This window comes from Lissotriton helveticus, chromosome 8, assembly GCF_964261635.1.
Source record: "Lissotriton helveticus chromosome 8, aLisHel1.1, whole genome shotgun sequence".
Taxonomy (NCBI): domain Eukaryota; kingdom Metazoa; phylum Chordata; class Amphibia; order Caudata; family Salamandridae; genus Lissotriton; species Lissotriton helveticus.
Genome location: NC_136069.1, coordinates 644,502,470 through 644,515,198, shown reverse-complemented (window position 1 = coordinate 644,515,198; position 12,729 = coordinate 644,502,470).

Here is a 12,729-nt window from a genome sequence, read left to right as displayed (position 1 = left end):
TAACACCTCTTCTGTCTCTTTTGTCACAAGTTTTTCTTTTTCAACTGGACAACCATCTTTCACTTCATAAGCTCGACCACTGGTGTCAACTGCATGCACCAAATCATTATCCTGGAAATAACTCTCCTCATTAAAAAATGCCTCACAACTTGAAATATGCATCCATTCTCTGGAAAAAACTTCACAAAAATTACTACGATTAACTATTCTCTTCCATCTACTATTTCTTTTGAAATCATAAATTGCCTTGTTTAGCTTCCTAATTCTATTGATTATCAAAATAAATAACTTACGTTTAATTTCAAATGCCTGATCAATAACTTTCTCAACTTTTTTTTTCTCTTATAAAAAACCACTTTCTGTTGACCTTTCTTAATATTTTTTAACAAATTGCCAATTATCCTGTTGCGGAACATTCGTTTACGAATGTCACTAAACTGTTGTTTCCTTCTACTATCATGCACAGAGTTATCTCTTGCTCTAGCAGTAACATTTTTGATTGGCCTTTCCTTTCCGTTTAAAATGCTTCTCTTTTTCTGGACTGAAACATTTTCTGTAGTAATATTTTTTTTTACTACAAATATTTCTTATAAATGTTTTTGTGCTCTTACACCGGGTAAGAGCACAAAAACATTTATAAGAAATATTTGTGCTCTTACCCGGTGCTTTCTTGGTGACTTGACAAGTTTTTTTGTTAGAGGACTGCTGCATTATTTCATGGACCTGCTGTCTTTGACGTTTTGCAGCCTTTCTAAGTCTATCCTTGGTTGGCATGGTGAAATCTTGAAATGATATGCAGTTGAATCTGTGGTAAAATATAATAAAAACTGTTATTAACCACTATTACCAAACAGTAAATCAATAACAGTCATCAAAAACTTAACACACTACTTCACATTTTTACATAGAATATTTTTTAGTGCTTTGCAAATTTAGAATACAGAAATAGCAGAAAAGAAATGGAATTCATATTCATTTTACCTGTGCTGTTTTATATGTGAATCTGATCTAATTTTATGAGCATATTTTAATATTTTATTGAAGACACTACACATAACCTGTTTTTGAAGGTGTCTTTATTTTTAAATGAAACGGTTTACATTTTTACTTTTCATTTATTATAAATTTTTATATGTTTATAGTTCCATAGGCTCAAGCACGTCAGCTTCCCAGCCTATATCATACAATTCTGACAAATCGGCATCCTCATCATTTTCTTCATCATCCTCAGAATTTAAATCATCCAAGGGATCTACTTCCACTGATGTTTCAATTACAAGTTCAATGATAATGTCATAATCAACTGATTGCTGATTGTCACTCATGGTTGATGTTGTCGTTATCTTTAAAGAAAGAGAACAACAATGAGATGTTGCAGAGTAAGAGACAAATCTCAGAGATTATAATAGTAAAATTGTTTAACAAGAGTAACATTTTGCAGCTATTATTTAGCCATGTCCAGCGATGCTGAGGAAGTGAAGCCTATGTCCAAGTTTTCAGTGAACATGACTCATCTCTTCTTAACCTTGGATAAGCCTCACCGACTCTGTGTCCCCTGCTCATACTTAAATGTACAGGGGCAGATTTATGCTAAATGGCGCATCCCCACGGATGCACCAGTTAATGTGCACCGCTGCTCTGCCAGCCATAGTGTGCCGAATTTACAATGTGGAGCACCATTGAGCAAAAACAGCACAGATGCGTCACACATCTGTGCCACAAAAGCAGCACATTGCAGGAATCACATCATAAGCGCGACATGTCTACTGCAATGCACAGGAGGAACCCTCACATTGCATGGTGCATCACTTCTTATGCCTGTTTCAAACAGGCATAAGGATTTCATTCAGCAATGCTATAAAGCTGACTCAGTGAAATCTTCTAAATTTCACTGTGTTAGTTTTACAGGGCTTTCTTGCAAATTAATGCATACCTTGCAACAAAACACCTATATGAAAACTGACGCAGGTTTCATGTGGCACAGGACTTTAGAGCATGACACATCTGCCTAGATGCATCAAGTTGTAAATATGTCGCCACATAGCAAATCTTTTGCACCGCCGCTGCGTCACAAAAGTGACGCACAGTGACGCAAAAGAGAAATACACCTATCATAAATCTGTCCCTAGTATTTTAAATGATTAATTCAGGATGACGATAAGGCGTAGCCTATCCAGAGGTTTGTTTAAGGTGCATGAAGCTCTAGCAGTACATATCCTGAAATGTAATTGATTTCAAAAAACGTTTTTAAACACAACATATAAATCAATTGTATACCTACATTCATGGGGAAATGACTTAAAATGAAATTAAAATCGTTTGTGAGGAAAAGGAATGCTTTTAAAATTTATGACAAGGAAATAATGGTGTCTGCTTCTTCATTTCATTTCTCTTCAGCATTTTTGGGTCACTTTTAACATGGCTATGTAACTCAAAGACTCAAAATCTAAATTTGCCAAGCACAGGTGCGAGCATATTTACAAGGAATTTGCACCACGGGGAAAGGTCTTAAATTAAAATGGGAAAAATAACATCAGAGACACTCAAATGCCTTATAACGAAGCAGACACCATTATTTCCTTGTCATACATTTTAAAAGCATTCCTTTTCCTCAAAAACGATTTTCAAGTCATAATTTGAAAACACTGCACATGGGGAAATGACTGAAAATGTCCTTAAGACACATGAAAGCGTTTTTTGATTGCCTTTGCAGCATTTTTGGGTCACTTTTAACATGGCTATGTAACTCAAAGACTCAAAATCTAAATTTGCCAAGCACAGGTGCGAGCATATTTACAAGGAATTTGCACCACGGGGAAAGGTCTTAAATTAAAATGGGAAAAATAACATCAGAGACACTCACATGCCTTATAAAGAAGCAGACACCATTATGTCCTTGTCATAAATTTTAAAAGCATTCCTTTACCTCAAAAACGATTTTCAAGTCATAATTTGAAAACACTGCACATGGGGAAATGACTTAAAATGTCCTTAAGACACATGAAAGCGTTTTTTTAAAGCCTTTGCAGCATTTTTGGGTCACTTTTAACATGGCTATGTAACTCAAACAATAAAAATCTAAATTTGCCAAGCACAGGTGGGAGCATATTTACAAGGAATTTGCACCACGGGGAAAGGTCTTTTAATTTAAAATGGGAAAAATAACATCAGAGACACTCAAATGCCTTATAAAGAAGCATACACCATTATGTCCTTGTCATAAATTTTAAAAGCATTCCTTTACCTCAAAAACGATTTTCAAGTCATAATTTGAAAACACTGCACATGGGGAAATGACTTAAAATGTCCTTAAGACACATGAAAGCGTTCTTTTTTAAAGCCTTTGCAGCATTTTTGGGTCACTTTTAACATGGCTATGTAACTCAAACAATCAAAATCTAAATTTGCCAAGCACAAGTGGGAGCATATTTACAAGGAATTTGCCCCACGGGGAAAGGTCTTTTAATTTAAAATGGGAAAAATAACATCAGAGACACTCAAATGCCTTATAAAGAAGCATACACCATTATGTCCTTGTCATAAATTTTAAAAGCATTCCTTTACCTCAAAAACGATTTTCAAGTCATAATTTGAAAACACTGCACATGGGGAAATGACTTAAAATGTCCTTAAGACACATGAAAGCGTTTTTTTAAAGCCTTTGCAGCATTTTTGGGTCACTTTTAACATGGCTATGTAACTCAAACAATACAAATTTAAATTTGCCAAGCACAGGTGGGAGCATATTTACAAGGAATTTGCACCAGGGGGAAAGGTCTTTTAATTTAAAATGGGAAAAATAACATCAGAGACACACAAATGCCTTATAAAGAAGCAGACACCATTATGTCCTTGTCATAAATTTTAAAAGCATTCCTTTACCTCAAAAACGATTTTCAAGTCATAATTTGAAAACACTGCACATGGGGAAATGACTTAAAATGTCCTTAAGACACATGAAATCGTTTTTTGATTGCCTTTGCAGCATTTTTGAGTCACTTTTAACATGGCTATGTAACTCAACCAATCAAAATATAAATTTGCCAAGCACAGGTGGGAGCATATTTACAAGGAATTTGCACCATGGGGAAAGGTCTTACATTAAAATGGGAAAAATAACATCAGAGACACTCAAATGCCTTATAAAGAAGCATACACCATTATGTCCTTGTCATAAATTTTAAAAGCATTCCTTTTCCTCAAAAACGATTTTCAAGTCATAATTTGAAAACACAGCACAGCTCCTATGCACAAAAACACCCTGTCAGTACTAATGCTTCACATTTTCTCCAATTACAATTTCTGAAAGAAACAAAATCTATTTGTAAAACACTTGAGACAAAGCAACATTTTAAAAACACAACTTTCTTCATAATTTTCTCCTTAAAGCACACTATTCTCTATCTAAATTAAATAAATCTTTTCTCACCTTAGCAAATACTTTATGAGTTTCAAAACAGTCTCAGAAACACACCAATTTGTCTTTAGCAGAGCAAAAGGTATGCACACCAGAGGCTGGAACCAACAATGGCACAGAAATGCTGTAATTCTTCACACATATCTCTCATGTCACCCAATCAAAACTCTTCCCTCACTTTTTTCAAATCAAAACCCTTCCCCCCTCTGCCCTCTCTGCCTTTTTTGCATAGCAACCACCTCTTGGAAGACCTCTGGTGTTTGCAAGTTCACACAACAATGTTTCAATTGAACTCTGAACTCTCAGTGCACCTGCATATCCAGTGCAATCTTTCATTTAATGATTTATTCTCGACCATTCAAAATACATCTTTCAAAGAACTCATCCATGCACCCTAACTTTCTGTTTTCAGCAATCAAAATCCACCAATCACTGTTACTGCTTCATTAACACAGAAACTCCACAGTTTTTTTCATTTTAAACTCTTATTTTTTCAACTGCCATTTCATTGCCACACTTCATCTGACTGCAGCAGAACCTTCTCTCACCATGTTTTCTGTCTGGATTGTTGGACATAGTTACATCTACTGGGCTCAGAGGTATGCTGATAACAGAAATGTAACTAACCTCAATTTACAAGATGTGGAAATTAAGTGGTTTGGCCACAGAGGATTAAAATGTCACCAATTGATACCATTGGTGAAAACCTTTATGCATTTGCCAAAACCTGACCTGTTAATTGTGCACTGTGGAGGTAATGACTTGGGCACTTTGACTGGGGTAGGTCTTGAAATGCTTTTAAAGGACACCTTTGAGCAATTACTGGCACTTTTTCCTCAAACTGCCTTGGTATATTCAAATATATGCCAAAGACAGAAATGGAGGTGGTCGAACCAATTTTGTCCACAAATTGAGAAATCGAGGAAGCATGTAAACAAATCTGTTTCAGCTTACATGAGAGACCATGGAATGGGCTCCGTGTACAACAATAACTTGCGTTACTACATGCAAGATATCTACAGAGGAGATGGAGTTCACTTCTCAGATGAGGGCAAAAGAATTTTCATTCTGAATTTAAGACTGTGCATTGGTACCTACTTATAAGTACCTAAATGTACCATAAACCCAAAAGCTCTTCTCAGAGCTACCCTACATCTGATCACTCATAATTATTATTTTACTTTTTTCACTAATTTTCAACAAAGTACGCGCCCCGGGGTGCTACCCGGTACGCGAACCGGAAGCTAACCTCGCGAAATTTTTTAAAAAAATGTTTTTTTTTCGCACATATGGGCCTCCTCAGCCACCCTCAGAAAACCTAGGGGGTCAAGATAAGTCTACCGTGCCCCCTTCTACCCATTCTGAACATTATTTGCCCTCCATCTTGTATCTTAATTCGACCGAAACACAAAATTGTGGACTCCCGTAACACTTCAGGTTCGCGTACCGGGGCGCTCGCCAGTTCGCGTACCGGGGCGCTCCCCGGGAAGCGCTCCATCAAAAAAGGTGGGAAAGTAATTTACAGAAAAACGACTGGAGACACTTTCACCAAATATAGATTAGCTCATACTACATACCAATCCCTATCATTTTCACAAATTTGATTGAAATTCCATTTAGCCATTTAGCCTGTAGACCTCTCTAAATACCGTGAGGTAAATTACTTCACAAAACACATCTGAAGTGTTGGAATTGACAACCAATGAAAATGTTACTTTCATTTTCTACTTTTTTTACCTGACATTTGATTGGTTATATACCTGAATATATATAAAGGAAGAGAAGGAAACACAGCCATTTTGACTACTACTTCTTGTTGTACATTTCAATAGGATTTTCACTAATCACTTCAACTTCTTTGTAAAGGTAAGTTGTTATTTTAAAAACTGAAGTATATTGTGCACCATAAGTTAATATGGTAAACTTTTTCTGATAGTTATATACTATCCCTCTGTAGTAGTTATAGATTTAGATAGACTTCTTTGTTATAGTTATGGATGGAGTCAGGTTTCTCTTGTATAATTATGAATTTACTTACGTTAAATCACATACACTTTTTTATATTCCTACTTCCACTCTGATACTATACACTGCCCAAAGATAAATTCACTGATAAAAACTGCCTATCTAAAATTAATCCCAACAGTGCCCTATCTGTACTAATATATCTTTTTTTTATCCAAATTTCAGGCAAAATGGAAGGCGAACACAAAGTTTCATTTCAAATTGTCCTGCAAGAGAGCAACCAAGAAATAATTGATCCAAATTATATAGAATTTATGGATGAAACTTGGGACCAAGAACTACTGCAATGTGTGCAAGCAGTAGATGACCTCCTTCAAAATGAGGACATTTTACACACTCAGAGATTACAAGCTATGTTCAATGAAAATAACGACATTTCAGACAGTGAAATGTTAGAAATTTTATTAAATTTTGAAACACAATCACAATAATAAATAATTGCTTAAAAAATAAAGAAATTAAAAAATAATCAACAAAACAAACAATCAATTAACATACAATATTAGAAAAGTCTATCATTTTTTTCTCCTTTTAGTACTTTCCCCAGAACGCTTCCCGGTTCGCGGACCGGGCGCTCCCCACGCAAAAAAACAGCCTCTACATCAAACCTAGGGGGTCAGGGAGCATTTACTATGCCCCCTTATGGTCATTTCCCCCTTTGTTTTGGCCTCCTCTTGTCTCTCGATCCTACCGAGAGACAAGATGGCGGCCGCTCCGGACTGTTTAGAATGTTGACAGACACCGGAGAGCCAATCAGCTTTGCTACGCGAAGTTCCGTTACGCGTCAAGTACGCGAACCGGAGCGCTGCCCAGAGCGCGCTTACAGATATATATCTTTTTTTGAACATTAATTTCTCAAAATCCACTGGAACACATATATTGAGACCTAGCAAAGGCACATCGGGCTAACAGTCCCTACAATTTTGCCAAGTTTCGTGCAAATCCATTCAGCCGTTCGGCCTAAAAGTGAGGCCAACCGCCCTATGGAAATTAACATGGGAAAAACACGTTTTGGGACCCCCCTTTTTTCTCGGCCCCCCCTTGACGAAACCCCCCCAAATTTTTAGTGGCTGCTCAAAAACACAATTTTCCATTTTCCTGAAAATTTCAGCCAATTCCGTCCACAAACGCCAAAGTTATTAGACATAGAATTTTCAAAAATCCCATAGGGAAAAAATCCTAACTATATATACCTACTGGCGACCGCCAGTAGGTAATATATATATAAAGATATATATATAGATATATATTACCTACTGGCGGTCGCCAGTAGGTAGTTATAGTTGGGATTGGCTACCATAGGAAATCCGCAACATTCTATTGGGAATAACTGGCGCCGCTTGAGGAATTTGTGTGTAATTTTCCAAAATTTTGGCCAGCTCCGCTCCTTCCCTGAAAGTTTCGGGCGAATTCGTGAAGTGGGGGATGAGAAAAAAAGGGGGTCCCAAAACGTGTTTTCCCCATGTTAATTTCCATAGGACGGTCTGACAAGTCTACAGCCCGAACCGCTGAACGGAATTACGCCAAACTTGGCAACATTGTAGGGACTGGTACGCAGATGTGCCTTTGCTATGTTTGGTGAAAATTGCTCCAGTGTTTTTTTTGAAAATTAACTTCAAAAACACATATATATCTATAGGCGCGCTCCGAGCGCTCACAGGTGCGCGTACCGGCGAGCGCACCCGGCGCGCTACGGGAGTGCGCGAGCGGAAAGCTGATTGGCTGTCGGGTGTCTGTCAACATTCTAAATAGTCCGGAGAGTCGGTCATCTTGTGTCTCGGTAGAATCGAGACACAAGAGTTGAAAAAGAAAGGGGGAAATAATTAAAAGGGGGCACAGTAGACACCCCCTGAACCCCTAGTAGGACTTTGAAGAACAAAAACATTTTTTTTTTTTAGATTTTCGCGGGGGTAAGCGCTGGCTGCGCTCTCGGGTACGCTCTCCGGTACGCGCACCCTGAGCGCACCACGGGGAAAAACAGTGTAAAAAAATAGAGCAAAAAAATAATGTAGAGTGTTTAGAGGTAAGTTAGCTCTGAAAAGAGCTGTTGTGTTAAGTAGGTGTTTTTTGTACCTACAAGTAGGTACCAATGCAGAGTCTTATATTCAAGAGGAAAACTCTATTCCCCTCATCTGTAAAATGCACACCATCTCTCCTATAGATGTCTTGCATGTTGTAACGCAAGTTGTTGTGGTAAATGGAACCCATAGCATAGTCTTTGAGGTAAGCAGAAACAGATTTATTTACATGTTTCCTTGCTTTCTCAATCTGTGGAAAAAATTGGTTGGACCAGTTCCATTTTTGCCTTTGGCATATATTAGAAAATACCAAGGCAGTTTTTGGAAAAAGTGACATCAATTGCCCAAAGATGTCCTTTAAAAGTTTTCCAGACCTACCCAAGTCATAGTGCCTAAGTCATTTCCACCACAGTGCACAATTATAAGGTCAGGGTGTGGTAAATGCATAAAGGATTTTACCAATGGTATCAATTGGTGACTCCTCAATCCTCTCTGTCCAATCCATAAAATGTCCACATTTGGTAAATCAAGATTGTAAATTCCTCTGTTAGCTGCGTATTTTTGACTCAAGTGGACATAGCTATGACCCACAAACCAGACTTTTGTCATTTTGAAGGTAGATGTGCTTCTAGTCAGATGAGTTGTGGAAATGAAATGGCAGTTTGATTATGAAAAAATGTGTTTGAGAATCAGTGCAGATGAATAACCAGAAATGATTGGAGCTTTGTTAAAAATCCCCACTGAAAGTTAGGGTGCATGCTTTTTTTTGTAAGAAGTCATTTCAATGGGTGAGAAAAAGTAATTTAAAGAAACATTGCATTTCATTAGCTAGTAGATTGAGAGGTCAAACAGCCTTGATGGATTTTTTTGCAACATAGTATAATGAACTTGTGAACTGTGTGCTGGTTTAAGAGGGAGTTACCATGGTTACTTGGTGAATGAGCACTGGGGGGATGGGTGAATGTTATGTGAGTTTCAAAGTCTTGAAATGTATAACCAATTAAAATGTGCAGTTTGGTTTTGAATTTGTGTGGGAACAATTTTCATTGGCTATGTGCAAGAATATGGCTCTGAAATGAGACAGAATCTGTGCCATTATTCAAAGGCTCCAGGGAAGGAAGCATTGTTCAGAGATTCTGCTTAAGAATATCTGTTGACTGTGACTGACACTGTTTGACATCTTCCAAAGCATTTTTAAAGGTGAGTAATGATTCTTTTAAAAAAGATAGAGAGCTTAAAGATTTTTGACAAGTATCACAGTGAGTGTCTTTTTCCATAATGTTAGCTGTGTGTTTATAAAGTAGACTTCTTTATAAATATTTTTTTATGCTTGGATTTAATGCTGGTTTAGATATTGTGTAATGTTTCATTGGACTTGTAAATATGCTGCTTTTTTTGAAGTGTTTTGTGCAACCTTTAGCATGGGTGGAAGCAGTGAATGTATGGAGAGGGATTAGAATAGCAGATAGAAAACCATATGAAATGGTGTGGGAGATGCATAAAGTATTTCAGTAATGGTTTCAATTGATATGGAATATAAGGTAAAGAGGAGCATATTTACAAGACTCTTGCGCAATTGGTTTTCTATCTGCTATTCCTATCCCTCTCCATACATTCACTGCTTCCACCCAAGCTAAAAGTTGCACAAAACGCTTCAAAAAAAGGAGCATATTTACAAGTCCAATGAAACATTACACAATTTCTAAACCAGCATTGAAACCAAGCATAAAAAACAATTTATAAAGAAGTCTACCTTATAAACACACAGCTATGTCAAAGATGGCGCACGCAGCTTGTAAATATGCCTCTCTTTTTTTGTATATTCTATCTCAATTTATGCCATTTAAAAAAAGCTTTAAACATCTCTCACGGCATTTCATATTCTTGTTTGGGTGCATATTTTATTATTCTGCATGCATTTTCTGATTGCACCCATGTCAAAAATTGCGCAAGAGTCTTGTAAATATGCCCCTCTTTATCTTATATTCCATCTCAATTTATACCATTACTGAAATACTTTATGCATCTCCCACACCATTACATATGGTTTTCTATCTGCTATTCTTATCCCTCTCCATACATTCACTGCTTCCACCCGCAAGGCGCTTCAAAAAAAGGAGCATATTTACAAATCCAATGAAAACATTACACGATTTCAATTTATCATAATGATGAGCAACTAGAGTGCTAACATTCAGAATTTATGGAAAATGTGTGACACATCTGAATGCCTTGTTGATGGAACCAAAGTAAACAAGCATTGAAAATGCAATAGATCTCGACCTCGTTGTCAGACATACTGTTGGTAGAGACAGACATATTACATTATATCTAAAATCCTACTAATGTGCCTAAGATCACACTGTGACTGAAGCTTGATTCACCCATCAGTATAATCTTAGGCAGAGTCACACATACTGTTGGCAGAGACAGACATGGTACATTATATCTAACATTCTGATCATGTGCCTAAGATCACACTGTGAGTGAAGCTTGATTCACCCATTACTGTGATGTTAGGCAAAATCACATATACTGTCGGCAGGGACAGACATGGTACATTATATCTAAAATCCTATTAATCTGCCTAAGATCACACTGTGAGTGAAGCTTGATATAATGAGCAACTAGAGTGCTAACATTCAGAATTTATGGCAAATGTGTGACACATCTGAATGCGTTCTTGATGGAACTAAAGTAAACAAGCATTGAAAATACAACAGATTTGGTGTGATCTTATGCACATGTGCAGCATATTACACGTAATCTACCATCTCTTTGTCTGCAAGCAGTATGTGTGTCTCTGCTGATATTATTTTAAAGTATCTACAGGCCAAAAACAGACAACCTATATATAAACAAGACATAACATTAATTAGTTAATCATTTTTTACAGAAAGCAAAGCACATGTAATGTAAATGAGCCTTTTGTTTTATACTAGTGTTTATAATGTTTAAGTATTGCAATTGATGTGTAATAAGTTTGTAGTGGTCTATAATATGTATTTTTTTCTTCACTACAGATTATAATCATCTATACAAACAAACTAAAAGATGCCTTCTAAGGCAAGAAGAGAGAATAAAAAAAATAAAAAATTAAGGACTAAGGAAAAAGAAAATCAACAACCAACCAAAATAAAATCTTCAGAGAAAAAGAAAAATGCTCCTGGTAAGCAATCTAAACGTTTTCTCAGGAAGTTATTGAAATGTCAAGAAAAAAAAAGTTTTTTGAGAAAAAACAATGAAACACCTGTAAGTTCAAAGAAAACAGGATGTCCTTCAAAAAATGTTAGAACAGTACAAGGAGATGTTACTTTGCATACCGAAAGAAGAAGCAAGCTATTTTCTGAAATACGTAGACGAATGTTTTACAACAGAATAGTAACAAATGTATAAAAAAGACAGCTTTTTACAAGAAAAAAAACATAGTTAAGATTGTGGATGAAGCATTTAAAGTGAAAAATAAATTGTTTTGTTTAGTAATGAATAGAATTCGTACACTTGATAAGATAATCAATGTGTTTAAATCAAAATGTAAGTGGAGGAGAGTAATTAATCGAAGTAATTTCTGTGATGTTTTTTCTGGAGAATGGAAGCATAGTTCAAGTTCTGAGCCATTTTTTAATGAAGAAAGTTACTTTCAGGATAATGATTTGGTGCATGCAGTTGACACCAGTGGTCGAGCATATGAGGTGAAGGACGGTTGTCCGGTTGAAAAAGAAGAGATTGTGCCTAGAAATACAGAAGAGGTGTTAGCTGATGAAGTTTTAGGGAGATGTCCTAAGGCTCCAGTATATACATGGAATTGTAGTAGTATTTATAGTGTCCGACAGGAATCAATTGATTTGTTTCGCACTTTCTTACGGATATATACTAAGAAAAGTGTGAAACAAAAAATGAACATTTTACAAGAGTTAGATCCTTGTAGAGTGAGAGAAAAAACAGGTTTGCAAGGGCATTCACTGGCTTGTCTTTCAAGAAATGTATGTCAGAGTGTTTTTCACCATTTTAGAATGTTAGCAGTGCATCATAATAAAGTGAGGAAATTAGTGAGAAGGTTGTACTATGCAAAAAGTCCTGCACTTAAACTAAAACAGTTAAACAGTGCTCTTTTGCATGGAACTGAATTAGATGTCAAAAACATTTGTGATGAAATTGAGTTTTGTTACTTTGGTGAAAAAGAGGTTAGTGCAGAAATTGATACAGTATGGAAGGTAATGTAGAAGAGAATGTAGAGATTTTAAGTACATGACAATTTAAAAATGAAAA